General features: G+C 44.6%; 1 protein-coding gene across 2 annotated transcripts in view; it reads left to right on the plus strand.

The window, feature by feature from the left end:
- Nucleotides 1-17,712: 17,712 nt before the first annotated feature.
- GPRIN3 (GPRIN family member 3) overlaps nucleotides 17,713-23,713 on the plus strand; it is a 35,533-nt gene continuing 29,532 nt past the window's right edge. The window contains exon 1 of one of the 2 annotated variants that reach the window (XM_063336295.1): nucleotides 17,713-18,261. The gene's annotated coding sequence lies outside the window, so the exon portion shown is untranslated. Of the gene's footprint in view, nucleotides 18,262-18,492; nucleotides 18,829-23,713 lie in introns of those variants that run through there. The other variant, XM_063336296.1, reaches the window with a different exon arrangement.

Here is a 23,713-nt window from a genome sequence, read left to right on the forward strand (position 1 = left end):
GGCAAGGGAGTGTTTATGCCAGTCTGGGGAGAGGCAGGAGCGTGCAGCTGGGGGTGAAGAGGCAGGCAGGGCTGTGGCCAGTGCAAACTGCTCTGAAACTACGCTCCCATACATCCTTCTGGCAGCCCCCAAGCAAAGACTGTGTCTGTGGCCTCTCTGCTGAAGGATGAGGCTAAATGTCATGGAGCGAACTCCATCAAATTTTGTTAATTCGCATATCCTCCACAATGGGATGATTGCATCCAAAGTGCTATTGGGCATGGACCTGGAGCATCCTACCTGCCAGCCAGCCATGCCCAGGAATTGCTTGGGAGAGTGCAACCTGGCACTGATAAAATCATGAAACACATGAGGGCATGAGGTTCTGGTCTAGGAGGTTACATTGGCGTGCCCCCTGGACCCCCCAGGAGTTTGAACTTTGCTAGATCAACATTAGTTCTCCAGAAAAAACATAGTCCAGTCCTGTATTGTATGAGCCCCCTGGGTTGCATGACAATCAGAAAATCCATATAAAGGGAGAAACCCACCTTTTTTTTTCCCTGTTGTATTCCCTCTGTACCTTATTTTATGTGTCTGAAATGGCTGTCCTTGCTCTCCTGCATCATACAGGCAGGGAAAAGTCCTGGAGGAGACTGGGCTAAGTCTGAGCTCAGTGGCTGTGGAAAGTGAGCATATTGCTCTCCTCTGTGGAAACATGATTAAAACAGGTCAGTAAACAGCACATACAGCACAAGAAAAAAAATCCACACACCACTGACTTATATGGAAAAGCAACGTGTTGATTACTCTACAAACACATCGCACCTCTTTTTGTATGAAAGACTTGGAATTAACTCATTTGTCTCCATTCACCTCGGAGTTTTCTTTAACTTCTGAAGAGTCAGTAAGTTCAAGCTGGCACATCAAGGCTCAGCACATGCGAGAAGCCCTATGACAGAACTGCCCGTGTAAGTGTTTCCCCCCTACTCTCCCACATACAGATATGACATTTTCTCAACCAAAAGTAATTGACTGCATAGGGGAGGCCTCACTAGGGACGTGTTGTGATGCTCAGTATTTTCCAGAAGTTTAAACATTTCAAAACTGTATGGGCTCTAATGTTGTTGTGAGATATTTCTACTGGTTGGGTTTTTTCCCAGAGGGTGGGGTGCTGAGCTTTTTTTTTAAGGATTCAGTTACGCTCCTCCTGGAATATTACAAAACTCCCAGTGAGCTTCAGAAAAGGAGCCGGCTTTGTCTTACCTTTCCCTAGCATGGGATGCATCTTTTTGCATCTTCTTTCCCCTTGAATACTCTTCCCTTACACAAGGTTAACCTGTGCCAAGCAGTTAAAAAATCCTTTAAAAAATTTGAACTTCAACTTTGGCCAATGTTTCAAAGGGCAGTATATCTAGACTAATTCTATAAAGACTCATTTATCTTACAGGAGCATCCCTAATGTCAGAGATGTCTCAGTCTGTAGTGTTAAAGGTGCCAAATCCTTCACAGTCACTTTGACCGAGTTTAGGTCATCTGTGCCATTTTCTTTGAAAAACAAGGTACAATGTGACTTAAGGCATTGCTTGAAATGTCTAGCCCCGGGACCTGCTCCTGACCCTGCCTTCACCCAGTAGAAAACCAGGTCCAAACGTTATAAAGCAAAACGGAGCAGAAGCACGTCATCAGGACTAATGTCTAGGAGTTAGAATGGCTGCGAAATGTGGTGGCTGGCTCACTCGGGGGCGCAGACCTGTGGCAGGCCCACCCCGGTACCCTGCAACAGGGGGAGCATTTTCACACCCGTGCACAAGATGCAGAGGTGCACCCAGGCCTGGAGGGGCAGAAATGGTAGGACCACCCAGAACAAACCTGCAGGGAGAAGCCTCCCAAACTGAGGGAGAAACCAAGCCTTTCTGAGCGAGGTTGGCCTTGTTGAGGAAGCCCAACTGGGGGGTACTGACTTGACCCAGTTGTACGTACCCAGGGTTAAAGAGCATGTACGTCGAGGCCCTTGTCATCTAACAGAAGTCCTCATCAACACTGTGGTACCCCTTAACAGAGGTCATACAGCAGCACAGGGCAAATTCTCCTGTGCCCTGCCACTGCAATGGCTCGTATCCGTGACGTGGAGGAGACTGCCTCTGGGGATGGTATGGTTAATCCGTGCAGTTGTGCAATACAAATGAACACAGGAGAGAATATTGCTTTCATTTCTCTAGCCTCTTCTCATCAGTCTTGGTAAATAAATAGGTTTTTCTCCTCACTCCACTTTTCTCTCGACTTAAGTAAATGAGACTAAAAAGAATCTGCCTCTGACTGCGGTCAGCTGAACCCAAGTCCCTTCTTAGCAATGCCACTGAGATCAGAGAAGCATTACCAGCCATTAAGCTAGAGCGAGAGCACAATGGGATCCAGCTTTGATTACAGTTTTTAATAAAAAGCCTCAAACTCTTTGATGGATTCTTTAATGCTATCAAGATACTACTTTTTCTTCTATTCCCCGCCCCTATTTCAGGAGAGCCGTTCAGTGCATTGGTGATATCCAATTTATTCTTCTACTTGTGAGTGATGACCTCTGTTAGTAGTATAAATTGCACCCATTGCCCTTGGCAGAATTCTCAACAACCCTCCTGCTGCCTGTTAAAGTAGTTTCATAAATAGACACACTTCATTAATATACACTTTCTAGAAGACTAATTGAATTTTTCCAATATATCCCTCAGCAGCCATTGAATTATTTAGCTAGTGGTGGATGTGTACAAGCTCACGGGCAGTGATGCTGAAGTCACCAGTGTCTAAGGGAAAGTACAGGACGTGCTCTGCTTACTTGTTGGTTGAGATGCTTCAGAAGGCCACGTTCCTGAGAAAGCGGGCAAAATAGGAAGTTCTTGTCAGCATCATCTTGCTGTGACAGTGATGCTTGCTTGTGGGTCAAAAGACTTGTCAACATCATCTGATTAGAACACATTTGGATAGAGAAATGTTAACCGAGGCTAAGAAAGGAAGGAAGAGCAATGGACTCTCTTCAAAACCTGGCATGGCATCCTGAGGAGAAGAGGATCTTCTGCAAAAGGCATAGATTGCACTGTGATCTCCGATAGAAATCTTAACAACCCAAGACTTCCTTGGAAGTATCCCGCAATGATGACAAATTCAGTGTCCGCTTCATGCACAGGTGATAGGCATAACTAGAAGTAAATGCAGAGAATCAATGCAGGAAGAGAAAGGGGAACGAGCAAAGGGTGAGAAAAACCCCAGCACTCGTGACAGGGACCAAGGTCAAAGACAAGCAAAATAGTCATTCTTCCTACATTAAAACTAGCATAGACAGATGCGTCTAAGTCTGACAGGAATGAATTAACAAGTTCATGCCACAGACTTGTTACCAGCAACAGAAAAGAACCACATTAACAGTTGCACAAGGGCTCTTAGCATGATCCAATGTGAAGTCGCAACAACAAATGTTTGCAAGGAACTTATAAATGGACTTGTGACTTTTCCTGGTGCAGGTAAAGCAGGAATTAACTTTTTCTCTATTTTTTTCCACCTCCCCATCTGTCTATTCCGCTCCTGTGCTGCAGGTTACTGTGTGCAGAATAAAGTCGATATAGAGAAACGTCTCCTTGAACCCCTCAGGCTTCAGAGATTTTTATTAAATTCACAATAAAGATGGCTTTAAGCATCACATATTTTGCTCCCTCACACATGGGAATGGAAATTCCTCTCGGGAAGGACAGGTCACGGGAAAAAGTAACTTCCAAACTGTCAATGAGGATTTCCAGGGCTCTTTTAGAAAATCTCCCTGTAGTCTGTCATTTATTCTAGGGCAAAGAATTCAGCTCGCTCAAAGCAAACAAGGGTTGAGTCAGATAAACAGATTCAGAAGTAAGTTTTGTCCATGTGTGACTAGTTCATACTGCTCTTCAGCTAAGATCAATAGATTTTTAACACTTTTTCCTCTTGACAGTATGAATTTTTTGTATGTATATGCATAATAGGCAACTGTTAATGTGTACAGGGAGATAATCCTACTATCATTAGTATCAATAGCAAACTCATTCACCTTAGTGGAAATTAATCCTGTTAAGACTTACCGAAAAAGAAGACTGGCCAACACCGACTGTCTTCAGTAATTACTGAAGTTACTGTTTATCTTTGTCTGTGTTAAAGGTTTGTGCTGCGCTGAGCTCAAAAGAAGTTACACAGGGCAGAGTTTCTTCCAGAGGACCTGCAAAGGATGAGGCTTCATTACTGACTGTATTGTCAAAAAGGCTGTACACCATCTGTAACAGGCTACTGCCTTTGTGTCCATTAGCACAATCCACTTAAAGACTAGTCACAACCAAATTTCCTAGGCTGAAGAGAGCTCACAGGCTGCTTTTCCAATGAGCAATGGAACCTTTTCCGAAGAAGAGCAATGAAATAACTGCATACTCTTATAAAACTCGGGACATTCCAGTGGGAAAAAACTCTGTGGTGACTCCTGAAACAGGGTATTGGTGTCTCCTGGGAGCAGGGTACTTCTGCATATACATGCAGGTTAAAAGGAGTTAGAGCAAATCTGCAATGACTACAGCTGCAAATAACATTTACCAAATAGAAATCAAATTTTCCATTACACTGAAGATATTATCTCAGCAAAGAATTCACTGCCTTAAAGGATTCTGCTTTGAATAGTAAGCCATTTCCTGGTAAATTTAAATAGCCACAAGCCTCTCAAACATCATGATACTCCATCAACAGCATGGGTTGTGTGGTAGTTCTGTCAAAGTCAAGAGAACAATAGCAGAGTCTTATCCATCCTTTGCGATCTGGCAGCTAATATACTTTTTTATTTATGGAGATGACCACAGTTTGACTTACGTCTCTCATATACATGAGGTTAACTCACAGCTGAGTTTTTCTACGTGAGTCCCTTTACTACACGAATGTTTCCCAGAGAGCAATGCAGTAAATCTTTTGGTTGGGAACTGAGTAGGTGATAAGAATGTCAAGCCATATTTATGCTTTCTTCCCCTGTAACAAGTAAAAGTGATTTATACTTAGTCAAAGAGCTGATATAAAAAGACCCCTATAAATTTAAAATGTTTGTTATCCCAGTGACATAAAAATACACTGATTTGCTGGAAGTAAGAAATATGCTTTCTCTGTGTATTCCAAAGAGGCAACACCACGAGAGAGTTCAAATTTACAGTTGGTTCTGAAAACTCAGAAATCTCTTTTTCTGTCTGGACTTCCACGTTTCTTCCTAGGATCCAGCCTGGTTCATGTCGCTACATCCTTCCCCTGCTCTTTGCAGCTCTCAATACCCAGCAAAAGGAGGGGTAATTTCACGACTATTTGAAGTTGCAGCCGCCTGCTTCATCTCTCGGGGCTTTTTGCAGCAACCAGGGGGCTGCCACATCTGGCAGTGCTGCCCTGGGAGTCCCCAGGGTGCCCGCTTAACCTACGGCTCTCAGCCTCAGCCCTTTATGACAGCTTTGTAACTGCTGAGGGTTGCTGTGTCTTACTGGACTGTTTAGATCAGCTTTAAGGCTTTCTCTATTGCCAAATTCTTACGAAGGCCGATTCTTACCCGTTATAAATTGCCAGAGATTCATTGATTTCAGTTTACTAATAATGATTGCTTCTTACAGCATCGCCAGTTGGGCTCACTTTGATCAAGATGCTGGCTCAGAGCACTCTGGCAGGAAAAACGGGTGCAATTCTCTCATTTTAATCCAACATGGTTATATCTGGGGGACTGAGCGCTAAAACAAATGGGCAGGTCCAGCTCCTTTGAAGCAACCAGTCATACAGCATTAGGAGTTAGGCATGCAACGCTTTAGCCTAGAAGGTTGTATACACATATATCTGTGTTTGTTCGTGTATATAACCACAGAAAGCATTGGCCATAACGGCTGAGAGCTTTGCAGTTTTTCATCTATGATACGGAAGCAGTAGAGGAAAGAGTCTTTTTATTTGCCTTATTCTCTTGCTACTTTGGCATCCTATTCAGTGACCACATCCAGGATCTCACGCCAGCTGAGTCTGATAATGGGCAGGAAGGCAGGGCTAGGCCCAGGCCTCAGATTTTGGAGTCATCCCATCAGGATGCCAGCACAGCGGAGAAAAAGCAGCAGCTGACTCATAAGCATTTAGCACAAATAGGGAAAAGATGGGAGGGCAAAAGGTGCCATCACATGGGGGCTGAGGTCATTCCCAATGGGAGCATGGGGAAATGTGATCCGGTGGAGACTCATAAGGGCGAGACCTATCTGTGTGTTTAATAGCAGGGTCAGAGGAAAGAGAGGATTTTACGGTCATTCTAGAGATAGGAGACTGGAAGGAATTCACAACTGGATTAGGGGAAAGCCACTGGGATGCCCAGGGGATTTTGCCAGCTGGGACATAGTTCTGTGCTATTTGACAACGGAACATGGTGTCAGTGTGTAGTCCTTAAATTCATATGCTGCTTCTTCAGAGCACAGCAGTCAAGATTTTGTCATGCTTGTTCTGCTGTCTGGGCAAATGGGTGATTTCCCTTTGCAAATCCCCAAGGCATAAGGCTGCCAACAGGGCTGCTGTTATGGGAATCTGAAAAAGATTTTCCCAATACAAAACCCAAACCATGCCACTCTTGTAGTACTTTGCTTTTACCGTTTCTATCTCCTGGGAGACAGTGGAAATTAACACCTTAGGACCATGTTCAGAGAAAGGTGGGTGAAGAAGCATCACAGGTAGGGAGATCAGTCAACCTTTCACGGGGAGAACGGGAAAAACAAGCTGCTCTGGTGTGACAGAGATATGTGAGGTCCACGGCCTGAATAGCATGGATTCTCCCACACGTCTCTGATGGGCATCAATATCAAAGCCCAAGAAAATCTGTCAAACGTTCCCATCCCTTAAAAAAGGTACCCTTTTGTATACGAAGCAGGTTTTGGGTAGTTTCTGTTCCCAAATATCAGACCTGCAGGTGTTGTAAACAGTTGACTGGTGATACGGTTAACACTGATTTTTCTGCCTCTTTTTGTTTCATGCAATACTAGCTCTGAAAAAGCAAACCTGAACTGAGTCCTCTCTGTCAGCTCTGGTGATCGCAGTGCTCTGGTACGTCCTATTCCACTGCAAGCTTGTCAAAGAGGAAAAAAAACCCTCTGAAACCCCAGCAGCCCAGTTTTACAGAGAGCTATCTCTTTTGCTCCCAATAGCTCTCAATTCTGTCATTCTTGAGCACCTACCCTGTGCTTATGGATTTCTTTTCGCAACTGTCCTGTAAAGTAAAGAGAACCAAGGCCCTAAGGGTCTGACTAACATCACAAAGGAGGTCTGTGGTCACACTCAAATGGATATAAAATAATGTCAGAATCCAGTGCCCCAACCACTGAACCATTTCTGTCTTTCTCATATTTGTAAAAAAAAAAAAAAAAGTTCTTTCCCAAAGCACTTGAGCCAGCCTTAGTCATTTGTTAGGCTAGAAAAGGCTCATACCCAAATGCACAATGAGACATTCAGAGTCTCCCAGCTCCAAAACACTCAAATTTCTATGCCAATTGAGAATGTTCTGGTGACTAATTTGTAGATTGTAGTGAGGCCCATGAGTGCATCTTTAACAAATTTGTTCTAAAATATTCAGCTTCTGAGATAGCCATCTAGGTCATTTGTTTCTATTTTACAGTTTTGTTTTTTGGGGGGTTGGTTTTGCTCTGAATGTGCTGGTCGTTCATTGTTGTTGATGTTGTCAAGTGCTGTTTAATGTCTTTGGCTACGCATGCAGCATTGATCTTAACACTCTTCAGCTACACACAGTATTATTAAATATTCAGCTAAGAAGAATGGCAAATATCAATATTAAGGGAGTAAATGAAAGGCAGATCCAGGCTTGTGGGGGGTTTTGTCAGGTACATCATAAGAATTAACATTTGTTGCCTTGCTTTTACACCGTGGGCAAAAAGCACTGAAGTAATTTGGTTAGATATAGTGCCTGACTTTATTTCACAGAGCCAACAGTGAAATGCTTCTTCTTCTTGTACCTTTACCCAAAACATGCCTAAAATACACAACTGACCTTCAGCAAGAAAATTGTCTTACCTCTGCTATCTGAAGGAGAGAGATTTTATGATTCTTACAACAGCTTTATCTGGTAAACTACACTGTAAAGTGCATTTGCATTCATGGCCAGGTGAGAAGATTAACATCTGTTGAGAAAAGCTTCAGTACTGTCTTCAAAATAAGAGGTTAGAACATCTTCCCTAGTAGAAGATGCCTCATATTCTAACAATTCTAGAGAGAAAGGACAGAGGAGGCGAGTGGACTCAGGCAGGCAAATGATGGGTTGGGACAGAATTGGAAGAGCGGAGATTAATTCAGGTTGGTCTGTGGAAGTGGGATGTTTTGTAATTTATCCCCAACGTAGGATAAAAGGGGGATGCTACTCTGAGCATCTCATTTTGACTTGTCTTGAATGTTTTGACTTGTCTGGAATATTAGAGAGAAGCGCCTTGCTTTCTCTTTTTTTGTCGTTCCTCCAATCTTGTCAGAGCAGTATTTAAACTGAACTTTCATGGAAAGGAAAAATTCCACAGCACATGTCAAATGCCACAGCTAACATTTCACCTAGTGTACGGGTAGTCCCAGTCCTAGGAAGACACACTGCTGGATTGCAGTTTAACTTTGCAAATTGGCCCAAACGCACATTCATTCATTCATTCCTACTGCTACTTATCCAATACATTCTTGGATAACAAAGATTGCAAGTCCCAAAGTGACAGGGAACGTGAGGGCTCCTTAGCTCTGTCTAACACATGTGGTCAAAGCCAAGGATATGTGGTTGTGACTACTGGTAATGTATACCTGTTGAGTAGATTTTCTTGACAGTGAATTCTGGAGGAATATACTGAAAAGAAGAAATAACAAGTCTTAGTGTTTTTTTAAATTAACAGCCTTTTAGAGCTGAGCTAAACTTACAGGCCATCAGTTTCTGAGTTCAAAAGGCTGCTAATTAATCAAACTTCTGTCATAAAGCAATGTGATATTAAATTTCCATTAGATGTAGATGCAAAAATGACTTCTTTTTTCCCCTGCTGAACACCATTCAAATATGTTATCAGTAGGCAACATAATATAAAATGATTAGAATTAGTTTCAGATATTTCTTATCTGCCATCTGTGACTTATTCTATTATTTTTGACTTGTCCACTTAAGTCAGTAAGAAATCACCTAGAAATTTCAGTGTCAGTTGTGTTGAACTCAAAGACAATTTTTGGTACCCATACATTTCCTTAGAAATGACAGGAAAATGTCTTCTTGCTCCGCAAGTGTGAGGCAGGTACCTTCCAAATCTACCCACGAATCATTGAACCTTGACTAGCTCCTGTTTTGGAAAGATGTCCCAGACTCCAGAGGAAAAAACATCTTTAAAGAACATGCAGGCAAAGCAACTTATGATAACCATGCTGCTACTCCTAATGCTATTCACCAACAGCCAAAATGGATGTGGTTTTTGGTAGAACCTGCATGGGAAATGGTGATGGTCTACACTGCAGAAAGCCCATTTCAAAATGCTTTCCATAGGTTCACAGGTCATAAAAATGCTGAAATAATATAGAATGGTCCCTGTACATATGGCTTGAATGAGCCATGTCCTTGGTGTTAGTGAGAGAGGTTGGAGGGTCCCTGTAGGCAAGGAAGGGGCAGTAACCAAGGAACAGTTAAAAATCAGCCTAGCAGGAAGAGTTACAAAGACAAAGAAGGAGAGAGAAACTCCCAGGCAAACCTTGTCCATTCAAACGAAACTAAGCCAGTGTGAGCTCTGTGGTGAACCCTGCTCTGGAGGAGCCGACGGGGAAGGTGCATCACGGCCACTTGGGCAGCCTCTGAATGGGGCTGGCTGAGCCCCTCGGTGAGGGCGTCCAGTGTGAGTGGACCGGGCCGGTTACAAGCAAGTGGGGAAGCTTAAATGGAAAATAATCCTGAGAAACAGAAGGCAGGGCCTGACCTACTTAAAATTGAGGAACTGTAAAATCAGTTGATCTGATCAAGTGGAGATTGTTACTTCTGCGGTAAGAAAAGGAACAAAAAAGGCAAAAGAAGCCTTTTGAAAAGATCGAGTTCAGCTTCTAGAAACAGCTACACTGAGCACAACTGAGCTTTTTTAGCCAAAGATTTTGTTTCTATTTCTTCAGATAAATAGAGTAGTTATTACCTGTTTCTGATACCAGTAACATTACTAGACCCATGGCTGGGCAAGAGATGTAATAGATGCATGAAAAGGCAAAAAAAAAATGGAAATATTTAACTTCCTAATTTTAGATAAAACAACACAATAGATAGATGCCTGATAGAAGATGATAGATAGATGATAGATGCAACAACACAGACAATGTACAAGAGAAAGTAAATCAGTTTTGGTTTTTTTATAGAATTCAGGAATAATGGGTGCACAGGCAAATTTAATGATAGTCAGGAACGTTGCTTCACAACACACAGTTGCATCACAGACACTTGAGAGCATATGTCAGTAGGATTCCGCTGAAAATGAGTGAATATATGCAGGAAACAGAAACACGTGATTTTTTATTTTATCAGCTGCCTGTAATGAATGTAAGGCTTTCTGTTCCAATGCAGTACCGATGTCTTTAGAGATCATATTGACAGGTGATCTAATTCCAGATATATTTTTTTTTTATCTTTTGGGGAATCTGGTTCTAGACTGACCTATGGTATATGTAGTTATTCTTGGTTTTATCATATTCTTTATACTTAAACAAGAGCCTCTGCTCCTCTTCAGTTCTTTTCTCTTCATCTCCACTCTCTACTGTTCCTGGTACTTATTCTTCATGCTTAAACCTGTCCATCATTTATCTACTCACCTTCCAGCACCTATTACATCTGCTTTTATCTTGCCTGTTGTATGAATCAGCATAAAAATCCACATTGTAGGGAAGGCAACTGTGAGCCATAAAATGCCTTGGTAGTGCAGGTAGCCCAGGTAACATGAGGAGAAGTTCCCATCTTGTGCGAAAAAATGTGAAAGTATGACAGTAGCTGCAGTAGCCCAGCCAAAGGATGTTCCCCTCTGGAATACACAGCCAAGGAAGTAGGCAGAACTAGACTCACAATCGGAACAGAGAGGTTCTTAAACTCAGTGCAAATGTACAAGCTGTAGAGTGGTCCCACATCACAGAACTGTATTGGGAGAGTATTTATTTCATTTACATTTATATTTACCTTCAGCACTCACAACCACTCCCTAAAAGAATCCCTCGCTGATTTTCTTTTTTCCTAAAATCCAAAAAATATAAAAGACTTTCGACATGTACAGTCCATATAATTTAAGTAGAGACAAGGCTCTGAACCCAGAGACCCCATGCCTGATACCACATTAGCTTAATTTATTGTTCACAGTAGGCAGTGGCTGTCTGAGCAGATAGGCTTTCCAGTCATATTATTTGACATCATTACAGTTGAATATGCACCAGAATACCATGTGGTGAGTACGTAATAAATCAGCTCATTATGTCTATAATCATTATGATTATGTGTTGTTCCAGATCTCAGTTTTGTTGATATAAAAGGAGGTAAACAGTATAAATTACTGACTCATCAAATGGTTTGTTTTAATTTGTTGAGAAGGCAGAAGGTTGGGTTTTTTGTGTGGCCTGTTTCACATTTAGAATCACAGTAATGAATATATAGAATATGTGTGAAATGGAAATAGCAGAATCTGAAATTAATCATACACAAATGTATTACATAGACACTAAGGGTGAAAATTAAAGTGTCACAACACTTTGACCAAAAGCTTCCCCTCATACCAAAGGAGTCACAGATTACTAGAGGTTGGAAGGGACCTTTGGAGGCCATCTGGTCCAACCCCCATGCTGAAGCAGGGCAGCCTAAAGCAGGACCACATTCAGATGGCTTTTGAATACCTCCAAGGATGGAGACTCCACAGCCTCTCTGGGCAACTGTGCCAGTGCTCAATGACCCTCACAGCAAAGCTGCCTTCCAGCTGGTCAGTGCCCAGCATGTACCAGTGCCTGAGGTTATTCCTCCCCAGGTGTAGGGCTTTGCACTTTCTCTTGCTGAAATGCTTGAGGTTCCTGTCAGCCCATTTCTCCAGCCTGTTGAGGTCCCTCTGGATGGCAGCACGATCCTCTGGTGTATCAGTCCCTCCTCCCAAATTCATGTCATCAGCAAAGATGCTGAAGGTGCACTCTGTCCAATCACCCAGATCATGAATGAGGATGTTTAACAGTATTGACTCAGTCTTCACCCCTGAGGTATACCACTAGTCACTGGTCTACAACAAGACTTTGTGCCACTGATCACCACCCTCTGAACACGTCTGTTCAGCCACTTTTCAATCCACCTCACTGTCTGCTCATCCAGCCCCTACTTCATCAGGTCCTCTATGAGGATCTTAGGGAAGTCAGTGTCAAAAGCCTTCCTGAAGTCTAGGTAGACAATAACCACTACTCTCTCCTCAGATACAACAGATTCCGGGATTAACGGCTCCATCACGTTCCAAGGATTGAGGTGAGGCTGACTGGCCTGGGTCCTTCTTCCTGCCCTTCTTGAAGATAGGTGTGACATTTGTTTTCCTCCAGTCTTCAGGTACTTCTCCCAGATGCCATGATCATTTAATGATAACTGAGAGTGGCCTTGCGATGACATCAGCCATCTTCCCTAGCAGTTGTGGGTGCATCCCATCCGGGCCCATGGACTTGTGTATGCCCAGTCTGCTTAAGGGTTCTCTAACCTGATCCTTGTCCACCAACGCTATGTCTTCCTTGTTCCAGACTTCTCCTGGTCTCTGGGACCTGGAATTTCTGAAGGATGGTCTTGCTAGTAAAAACTGAGGTGAAGGCAGCATTCTTACAGCCTTTTCCATGTCTTGTGTAACCAGGTCCCCCATCTCATTCAGCAATGGGCTCACATTTTCCCCAGTCTTCCTTTTGTTACCTATGTACCCATAGAAGCCCTTCTTGTTGTCTTTGACATTCCAAGTCAGATTCAATTCCAGTTGGGCTTTAGCTTTCTTAACTTTACCCCTGGATGCTCTGACAATGTATCTGTATTCATCTCAGGCTACCCATCCTTGCTTCCTCCTTCTGTATGCTTCCTTTTTGTGTCTGGGTTTGGCCAGGAGTTTCTTGTCGATCCACACAGGCCTCCTGGCATTTTGCCTGGCTTCCTCCTCATTGGGATGGACCACTCTTGAGGATGGAGGAGGTGATGCTTGAATATTAACCAGCTTTCTTGGGCCCCTCTTCCCTCCAGGGCTTTATCCCATGGGATTCTGACAACCAGATTGTTGAAGATGCCAAACTGCTCTCCTGAAGCCCAGGGCTGTGAGCTTGCTTTTAACGTTTCTCCCTCCCTTCAGGATCCCAAACTCCACCATCTCATTCTCACTGCAGCCAAGGCTGCCTTTCACTTTCACATCTCCAGTGAGACCCTCCTTATTCATGAAGTATGAGGTCCAGTGAGCACTCCTCCTCATTGCCTCCTCTGTCACTTGGATGAAGAAGTTGATGCACCCGAAGAACCTCCAGAATTGCCTATGCCTATGTGTTGTCCCTCCTGTATATATTGGGGTGGTTGAAGTTCCCCATGATGACCTTAACGGCATAATCATAAGCAAAAACTGTCAGAGGGTGCATGGTGAGGGACAAAGATGTTTTCATAAGGCTGTAGAAATTCACACTCTTACATATTTTCAACTGAAATTTGACATAGCTGCCTGAGGTAAAGCAACTAGCAAATGAATTCATAGCGTTTTAGAACCACTGTGAAACGGAAAACCACCCCAAATACTGAGTTCACTTACAATGGTATATTATTTGTTCCATGCAGTTTTCTTTATATCCTTTTTTTTTTCTCATAAAGACCATAAAGTTTAAGGGAAACATTCTTAAAGGAAATATCACCAACAGCACCTATTCTTTCCAGCCATAAACTGTGTTATCAGTCCCAGTCTAATGATCCAGGAGTGCTATTACTGTGGCTGAACAGCGCATCCATTTGTGAGATGCCCAGTACAGCCCATTAGGTCTGTGAGAGGTAAAGGGAGAGGGAGAAGCTGTGTAGCGTGTGGAACGAATAATTGCTTTGCTCTGTTGGTTATATGGAAAGTGCGTGAACACAAAAACACAGGCATCACGTCACCTCATGTATGGTTTTCTTCCTTGATACATTTGTCTCTAATGGCACAGCTGTTGACCGCAGCTATCATTCCAGAGGACTCCTGCCTTTTTTGGCTTAGCTCCCAGTCCAAAATTAACATGTTCATCCAGTCATTCACTTGTTTTTTGCATTAATGGGAAGCAAAGGTGTAAGTGCCTTCACAAATGTTAAACGATTGCAGTCATTGCAAGTTTGCTCTTCATCGCTCTTTTCAGCTCAATCTTCATCTGAAGTTTTGCCTGGCAAAAGTTTTGCTTTTATTTACTTTTTGAAGTACTCATAGCTCCTCTTCCTAAAGAAGGCATGAAAGATGCCGCATTAAAAAAACAAAAGGCTTCTACAGAATTTATATTTGGCACCAATGTCATCAAAACTGAAAATATATTGAGAAATATGGTAGAAGCAGTGCAGTGAAACAGCCCTAATCCACACCAATGTAAATTTGTGCGTCACTACTGAAGTAAATGAAACTCTGCTAGTTTAGGCCAACTACGCAACTTCTCAACAGGTTATACCGCTTCTCGTTTTAAAAAGTCATCAGCTCTATTTTTTTCAGCTACAGTAAAGAACTTTCTTTTAGCCGGGTGGTGGTACAGTTTGAAGATGAGATTTTAAAACATTCTACAAGAGTCTTCAAAGGCACTGCAGAAGTGCAGTTGTCATTTCTGATGGGTAATTGTATTCTGGAAGCTCCTAGAAAATCCAGGGTTCTGTTGCTCTGAACTGCGGCCTAATACATATCAAAGGATAATCCCTCTACAGTTAAATTTATTCTTTCACCCTGGTCAATACTAGCAAGTTAAAAAGGTTTAATTCTTTATTCTTCTCAATATTATTGATACTTATGCACACACGTTCCATTGACTTTATCAAGTGCTAAGCACGGTGCTTAAAGCTAAGCAACCGTCTATGTGCTGCCCTCAGAATGAATGCTTTTCTGCATGAAGACCTACAAAAAGTTAACATAAAACAAATGTATGTAGCTGGAGATGGAAGCAGACAAAAGGATAGGGGAAAAACAGTAGTAAATTGGCCATGACTCACAGGTGATTAAGCAAATGAGTTAAAAATTCAGATAAATAAACCAGAATAATCTAAATATCTGGTTTGCATTGATATAGTGACACATTGAGATGTTGAGATATGATGACCACTTTAGCCTATCAGGACAGCAGCTAGTGGAGTTCAGAGCTCATAAGAGGGTTTAGAAAATGTTTTTTAATACCAATATTGGATGATGTACCAAATGAAACCATTCTATGGCAGTCTGTCGTTCAGGGAAGAAAAAAGGACTTAGGGGAAAAAACGCTACATGAGTTCATAAATAAAGTGACCATGCACTGAGTGCATCTGTGCACTTCATCACCTCAACCAACTTCTGCAGTGATCTGAGCCTCTTTGATGTCTCTTTTCTAGGTCATCGCTGCATTTGGAAACAAAAGCATCCATGGGCATGGGAAAGAGATTATTCGTTGAGCTGTATTTCAGTCATATTACTGTCTTCGTTCCTCTTGGGTTTCCTTGTCCATCAGGAGATAATAAGTAGTCCCAGTGCTCAGCCATGGCTGCTGAGAGCAGCATAGGGATTCTCAGTAGTGCCGTACAGCCAGAAGGAAATATTTACCTGAACTCAGCAGGAAAACATTCAGGCACTAGTTTTGAAGTGCATGGGCATGGAGGGGCTTGGAGCAAAAAAAGCTCCCAACCCCTCTCTTTTTTGCCTCAGAATTACAATTGTTCCCTTCTGGCAGATGCTGGGACTGATCCTCCATGTGCTCTGAAGGTGCTTCACAACCCTAAAACAGGAAGGGCACAATAACCCATAGAAAAGTTTCCCAGCTGCATGTATATGACTCTTATTGCTGTGACTTTCAAGGCCAGATGATCACCCACCTCCCTTACATGCCTTTGAAAATCCTACCATGTTCCCACTTCAATTAATCTCAAAGTAGCTTTCCAAAGAAGAGGGAAGTATTAGCTATAAATATTAAAACAGCTGAAATTCCTCACTTTGCAAATGGTTTCAGAGACAAATAAGGGCTGCCTGGAGGCAAATCTGATTCTCATCTTTCTTATTTTTTCCGGTGCAGGCAAGGTTGCTGTCAAAGGGAGTAGCGTCAGTATTTTTCAGTGACTTGGACACGGGGAGAAAGACGCAGAAAGGAAAAGATGTTGGTGGGATGTTAAAACTACACTAAAGGACACAAGAAGCTTGACTAGCTTGCAGAATTAATTGAGTTAACTGGTTAACTGAGTGCCAAGACTGTGATTTTAGTATCTCAGGCTAATGGGGGTTTTATTAACGGAAAGGGTCTCTCTTAAGAATCCAGATGAGGAATCTTATGTTTAGGAAAGTTGAGGAAGACTACACTAATTGTAAATGACCCTTGCTGAGCAGCCCCTGAGGTCCTGTGAAGTCCTTGTAGCAGCAAGGTCTGTAAGTGCCTACGGCTACCTCTTCACAGAAGTACAATTGCTGACAAAAGGAAATTGCATCACCCAGCCTTTCTTCTTCTTTAACAAAAAATAGAAAAAAAAGGAGGGGGGGGAAGTTTCACTGTAGTAATGTTAATGGCAGTAGGATTAATTCTAGGAAGTTTGGAAATGTTTCTTTAAAAATAGGTCATTTAGCACAATAATGAAGAGGAGTTGAACACTGACTCTGCCAACCTGACCTTGTATTCCTGACTCAGACATGACCAGGGTGACGACCCGGCTCTATACAACGCTCAGAACACCAAAAAAAGTTGCAAGACTGTAAAGAGAATGAAGTAAATAAGAGCTACCGGGAACCCCTGGCTGCACTAGTGCTGTAAATCTTTTTTTTTTCCCCTGATAAAGTTTTATGCTCTCTCCGCTCTCCCCCTGCCAGCGAGGTTGCCTCTTGCTTGGGATGTGCAGGCTCTTAAGAGTACCACTGACTATTTTGGCACATGTGAAAAAGCGGTTATTGTTGGGGAATGTTGAAAATATATCTTAAATTTTCCATGGTTAAATAACTGTCAGAAAGCTGCATTCAGCCACATTACATAAATATGCGCTGATCTTAGTGGCCACTGTTAGGGAAGAAATTACGTATGCCACAACAGGAAATCTAAGATGTTTTTTATGATAACTTAACCCATGAGTCAAAGAGATTTAGGATCAATAACTGAGCCTGAGGGTGTTTGCAGGGCAGTGAATAAAATATGGGTCAATTCATATGGATCAAGGGAATGTGATTCATTGATATTTATAACTATTAGAGATAAAAATTATTTTCTTAGGTCCTCTAGTCAACTGTTCTTTTTTCCCCCAATCTTTTCCATATTGCAACAGAGTTCTCCTCGCAGCTTGTCCTATATTTTTGGAAATCCTGCTCCTACGTATCCATAAAGGAAGGTAAAAGGGTTACAATCTTCCCGGTTGAAAACCTGTACTTGACTCGAATCTCCGGGCTCTGCAGAACCATTTCCTGTGATTGCAGCAGAGAGAGATAAAATTCCACACTGGTGGGAATAAACCGAAATTAGAGCAAAGATGTCCAGGCAGTTATGAGTCCTAACGCAAAATGCCTTTTGCTGCTAATATTTTTGCGCGGATCTATTTTTTTGATGGCTCGCTGCAGGCAAAGAGGGCAGTGCTTCCCACAGGAAGCCAAATTTGCCTATCAAAAACAACAATCCAAACTGAAAGCCTGACAAGAGCCCATCCGCATTTGCATACACTGCAATTCCGCATGCAAATTTGTACAACTCCGCAAGCAAACGGCTCATTAGGTGCCTCGGTAGCTATCTGTAGGCACGCTCCCCCGGCTGACACACGCAGGGCTAGCAAAGGTGGACGGAATGAGTGGATTTGGGATGTGCAGTTCTGGCTCTTCCGCCGTGAAGAAGCTTGGCGTGTAGTTTTGGTTTAGGAGCTGGAAAGAACCGGCTGGCAGAGGAGACAACGCAGAGCAAGCCCCGGAGCACCGCCGGGCTCTCCCGGGGGGGCTGCCGAGGGTCCCGGGGGCCGCCTGCTCATCCCCATGCAGGTGATGGAGGGCAGGAGCCTCCAGCTCCCGGCCTATAAAAGCCAGACGAGGCCTGAGGAGGGGTCGGCGTGAGCTGGAAATGCCTCCCTGGAAGCAGGTACCTGCCCGCGCCCGCCGCGTTCGGGAGGGGTTGTCGGCGGGGTGCGGGCTCTCAGCACCGACGGGAGGTGCCGTCCCCGCCGCCTCACCCCCGCCCCCCCCGGAGCTGCCCGGTGCCGTCCCCACCGCCCCGCCGGGAGCTGCCCCGCTCTCCCTGCGGCCGCCGGGGGGAGCCCGGCGCCGGCCCGCCGCCGCAGCCCGGGCGCTTCCCCCCCTTCCCGAGCCGGCCGCCAGCCGCAGCTGCGAGCGGCCGGGAGGCGCCGCCGCCTGCTCGGCTCGGCACCGCTCGGCTCCCCGGGCGGAGGCTGGCCGGGGCCGGTCTGCCCGAGCCTCCCGCCGCCGCTGCCTCTTCGTAGCCGGTACGACTCGCCTCCCCTCTGCCTCCCGCGGCGGGGAGGGCCACCCCAGCGGAGCCCTCCTTCTTCCCTCCGCCCGCCCTCCTCCCGCGGCTGCACACCCCGAGGAAGGGCTTGTTTTCCTGCCCGGATGATGAATTTCTCCGCAAGGTCATCCCTGCCCGCGGCGGCGGCGTGCCCGCGGCTCACCGGGTGCCACCGCGGAGGAGGTAAGGGGCGGGAGGCCAGCGCGGGGGGGGATCGTGAGCACCCCCACATCCCCCCAGCGAGTTTTTTCGGCGCCAGAGAGGAGCGGGGCAGTTACGAGGACAGGTGGCCGGGGGTGAGGAGGGGTGGCGAGGCGGGGGGCTACCTCGCCCAGCCGCCTTTACCCGGCCCGGGGGTGCTGGGCGGGCCGAGCCGTGCCCTAAGAGCCGTCCCCCCCTGCCGGGGGGCGGCCCCGCCGAGCGACCCCCCGTGGATGGGGGGCAGCCGGGCTGGGTTAGCCCCTAAGGGGTCTCTCTAAGCCTCTACTGATTTTTACCGGCGCTCGGAAGCGGGTTAGCGCGCCCGCGTATCCGGGAGCGCGGAAAACTTAAAAAGAAAAAAATAAGGTGCCCCCCCCCCCCCTTCCTCCTTGGCGGGCCGGGCCGGGGGGGATGCGCGGCGCGGTCGCAGCGGCGCGGTCGCCACGGCAACGTGTCGGCGGCCCGCGGCCGCGGTGTCGCAGCGCGGAAGGTGGCCCGGAGGCCGCCGCGGGGGGCAGCCCCGGCCCCCGCCCTCCCCCGCCGCGGGGCTCACGGCGAAGGGACCTCCCCCGGGCCCGCTCCTGCGGCCTTCCCGGGGGCGAAGGCGGAGGGGAACGGGCGTGCGCGGGTACCCGCGTACCCCGGGACGGGTGTCCCCAAAGCTGTGCTCTCGGGGGTGCTGGAGGGTGGTCAGCCCGGGCTGCGCACTGGGCCGCTGCAGTCAAGTAACGGCGCAGCTGGTGATGCTCCCCCGTGTTGAAGGCGCACCACCAGCTCGCTGGGGGCATGTTGGGCAAGCTGGCTTGGGGCGTTAGGGGTGGCCATAAATCCCTGTCGGGCCTCTTCTTCCTCCTGCTGAAGTCGGTGACAAAACTACAGATGATCTTGCCAGCTCCCAGTCTGTGGCTTCTGTTGTCCACAGAGCAACCTGCTTTTTGTGCCCTGTACAGGCCTTGGCTTTGTTAATACTTTTTTCCTTCATCCCTCTGTTTCTCTCAGATGATAACAATGATGCTGATGGATTTATTAGTCATAAGGAATCATTATGATCCCATAGTCTAACCTCTTCCATAATACAAAGCACAGACTACTCCCCAGTGAGTCGAAGGTCAGGCCCACCAGCCTCTTCAAACTGTCTGCATTGAATGATTTCCAACGGCGGGGAATTGACTACATTCCTGGATAATTGGTTCCGATTGTTAATCTCATCGTTAAACGTTTGCATCTTTTTTCTGCTTTGAACTTTTTCTGACTTCATTTTCTAGCTACTGGATCTCGTAATGTCTTTGTCTGTCAGATTAAATAGCTATCTAGTTTCAGATCGTCTCTCCCTGCTCAAGTATTTAAGGGCAGTAATTAAATAGCCACTTAACGTTGTCTCTGATGAGATAAATAGCCCGGGCTCCTTTGGTCTCTCCCTGGAATGCAGATGCTCCCCAGGAGAAACGGCTGGGACGCTCTTCTCTGAGCCCCCACCACTGTCCTCGCTGGCTACCAGCACAGTGGATTCCAGGAAGGCTCCCGTTAATGTCACGTGTGAAGATAATGACACGTGCTCAGTATTCCCCTGTCTATTCACCCAACGGTACGAACTTTTCTTTCCCACGACTACATGGTGGGAACTTAGTTCCATCACTTAATCCCTGCCTTTCTTTGTGAGCCAGGGTTTTCTCAGAAGCTGAGGCCTCTCCTGTAAGGGGCAATTTAAATTAAATCTTCCTGCTTGCATAACTTTGGATCTGCCTATATTAAATGGATTTTTTTTCTACCCCTGCTCCTATCACTTCACTTCCAGGGAGTCTGCAGCTCAGGAATGACAATAGAGCTCTGGTGCCTCTCCCTCTAGAAGTCATCTGAGTCTTTTCCTGGGACTTCCGTGCTAAAACCGTCTTTCTTCTCGGTAGCATTTGCTCCAGATGACCTTAAAGTTATTTCAAGTTTACTGAGGGAAAAGTTACACTGAGTAATATACAAACTGCAAACTGAAAGTGCCCATTACCGGGAATTGGTTTTGTAACTGCTTTCGTTCAGCTGTGCCTCCAAGTGTTGGTGAGAGAGGGAGAGGCTGGCTTTCCTGTCTTGCAGAACTATAAATCCCACTGCTGGGTATGATGTCTAGGCTGATGCGTATATTGGCGTTATGTTGCAAATGTTTAACTTGAATTTTGTGAGTTTTACTTACCCTGAAGCGTACTTAAGCCTGGATTTATATCTCTCTTTAGAAAGCACAGTGTCATAGAGTATGGGCCAGAGGTGGGTGGGGTTGTTTTTTGACAGGATATTGTCAAGTTTTCCAGTAGCATGTAGCAGCTCAAAAGGGGACTGAAAGGAAGGATTGACTAGTCTGAAGGCACCTGCTATGGGAGATGGTATGAAATAATAAAGTTTTTTGAAGTGGGCTTTTCTGTTGTTTTGAGGGGTGTAGGGGTGTTTTTTGTAACCGCCTCGACTTACTCTTAGAGCTTAATGCACACTGAGGGAGGGGGATGTAAGAAAGGTCCAAACCTTACCTCTACATGCAGCCCATCTCTTGAAGTAAATGAGATGATGATCCTTGTGAGTAAGGTTTGTTTGCATGAGTGGAGATAGCAGGTTGCAGCCTTTAGAATGACCTAGCTGTCTTCAAAGCGTTAAAATTAAGAAAAAGTACATTCTGATCATGTAATGCCTTAAGTGTCAGGACAATGAGCTTTCTTGAAATTTCACACAGGACTTCTTGTTTTTCTCTTCAAGTCCCTGAAAAAAATGTCTATGCAAAAGATTGTGCTAAGTATAAATAGTGATGGGTGAATGAGGTACCCTTGAAAGGTCTGAAAATCATTACTGAGCTTAGAAATCACATCTGATTGAACAGAGTGATCCTATGAGCTCTAGAATTGTGGTGAATTTTCTACAGGCTGGTATCAGCATCTTAAGAATTTTTTATTATGCAGATAACTGTATATCTCCCCCAATATGAAATTTTGACATTTTATTACCTAGGAGGTAGCTTCCCCCATCCATTCAAACTTAGTTTCTCTCCCCTAAGCTGAGCTAATTTCTCTGATTTTTTTTTTTTTTTTTTAACACATGCTTTCCCTTCTCATGGTTGCATCTTCTCTTTGTCTCCTTTTGCAATCAGATGAGCACGCATATCTTTCCATAGGGTGACTGGTCCCTCCAAAACTTAGCCATTCTTGAGTCATGATATCCACCCTGGGTCAGCCCAGCATTAAGAACAGGGGCTGTTAATTAATCCTACAATGCTGGGACAGGCAGGTGATAGTATTTTAATGAGTCTCAAACTTATTTTTAGCTGAAGACTGTCTAACAAGTGCTGGGTTAGAGTTAGGCAGGTTTCATTATCAAAATACATTGGCAGTAGTAAAAGTTGTCAGATTTGAGTCCTACGACTGTTCCTGCCGCCTTTATTTTGAACAACATAAGCTGCCTCCATCAGAAGCAGACGAAGCTAAGGAGAACCTGATTATATTAAGAACAACATCCTGCCTCTGATTTGTTTGTGAAATCGTCACTGATGTAGGAGTAAAAGCAAGCCACTCACAGTCTTACGGCTACAGACAGCAAAACTTTGTAACTTGTATGACTGTGCTTCCCCCATAGTAAGGGCAGAGGTGAGAGATAGGCTGAATCTGTTTCCTTTGTGGATTTAAGAGCAATCCTGGATTAAGAGCTGATATTATCTAATGGCATGTAATGACTTTATAGCTGATAAAGCTCTTGTACCTGTCCTACAGGGTTATGGACTGGTTCTATTTGTGCAAAATTCTTTAAAATTAGTTGTGTTGTTACTGGCAGTTCTTTGGTACTGTTATGGAAGATGAGAAACGTAACAAAACCCAGGATTGTCTGTACTAACCTTGGATACAAATTGGGCGCCCTAACTGTAAGCATCAATGCTATGTGAGAAGATGTCTAAACTGATCCCATATGTGGTCTTGTACATTGGGTCATTTAGATAAACATCGCCTTCTTAACAGTCAGAACAAAACAAAGACTGATAATATTTACTGAGGGAAAACAAGTTCTGGATGTGTTCTGAATGAAATTGAATTACTTTCCAGTAGGAAAAGCTTTTGAGAGCATTTCTGAGCATGGTTACTCTTGCAAATAGTAAAAATAGAAAAGGGCTCCGTATATCTGTTCTATTATATACATGGATTTTGAACACAGTAACAGTGCTATAGAAAGAAAGACTTGTACTGATTAAAAATTTATTTGCAGATGATCAGTCACTTACTAAAGTTGAATGATTTGTTTCTTGTAGTCCATGGCTAAGAGTTTGCATTTGTAAATTGTCAGCAGATCTGAAAGGGAGAGGTGTCAGCACGCTGCTGAGTAAATAGGGAAAAAACACAACTCCATGCGGGATGTGGGGGAGCAAGGCAAGGGTTAAGGTGGAGACCAAAGGAGTAATGACTAGGGACCAGCATAATATCGTTTTGCCCTGATTTGTCCTCTGTCAGCAGTGGACACATGTACTTGGGGGAAAATAATTAAGTGGAGGGAAGAATGCCAACAATCACAAATATTACAGTGAGTTGCTGTAAACGCTTCTATCAGGGTGCTACAGGCACGTCCACAGAGGACAGATGGAATTCTTTTTTTCCCCCAACTCTTAGCGCCATGATCCTGTGTTTAAAAAACTGAGCAGCAGGTAAGGAAGCTATTACCACAGCTGATACCAACCAGACAGCCAAGGAGATCCTCTTATTTTTTTGAATGATCCAGGAACAAGGGTCTGTATCTATTCTCTCTGTGGTTGTCACTGTTAGCAACACCCTTTACTTCTACTGTTCATTCTACTATATTTATTATACATTAATAAAATGTGGTAATAACAGTTGAGTTTGCTCACTTCCTTGCC

The sequence above is a fragment of the Chroicocephalus ridibundus genome, chromosome 5 (assembly GCF_963924245.1).
Source record: "Chroicocephalus ridibundus chromosome 5, bChrRid1.1, whole genome shotgun sequence".
Taxonomy (NCBI): Eukaryota; Metazoa; Chordata; class Aves; order Charadriiformes; family Laridae; genus Chroicocephalus; species Chroicocephalus ridibundus.